Source organism: Gavialis gangeticus, unplaced genomic scaffold, assembly GCF_001723915.1.
Source record: "Gavialis gangeticus isolate Ggan-Ray unplaced genomic scaffold, GavGan_comp1, whole genome shotgun sequence".
In the NCBI taxonomy this organism is placed as follows: Eukaryota; Metazoa; Chordata; order Crocodylia; family Gavialidae; genus Gavialis; species Gavialis gangeticus.
In genome coordinates this window covers 16,311,163-16,311,454 of record NW_017729001.1, presented here as the reverse complement: position 1 = coordinate 16,311,454, position 292 = coordinate 16,311,163, and positions in this window count along the sequence as shown.

Below are 292 nucleotides of genomic sequence, written 5' to 3'. Positions count from 1 at the left end.
GGGGGGGGGGGGGGGGGGGGGGGGGTGATTCCAGCTGCCCCCCGCTGCCCCAAGCCCCCCAACCCTACCCTGCTGTCCCAGCCCCTGCTATGGCTGTCCCACCTGCCCCAGCTCTTTAGGGGGGGAAAAAAAAGAGCCCTGGCTCACTGGTTCCCGCTCAGCGGGGGGCAATCCCTGCTGCCCCCCACCATGTGGGGGGATCTGCATGAGACCCCAGAAGCCCCAAGACTGCTGCAGGAGCTGGCGAGTATGCAGTTTTTTTGGGGGGTTCTTAAAGGGCCAGTGCTGGGGC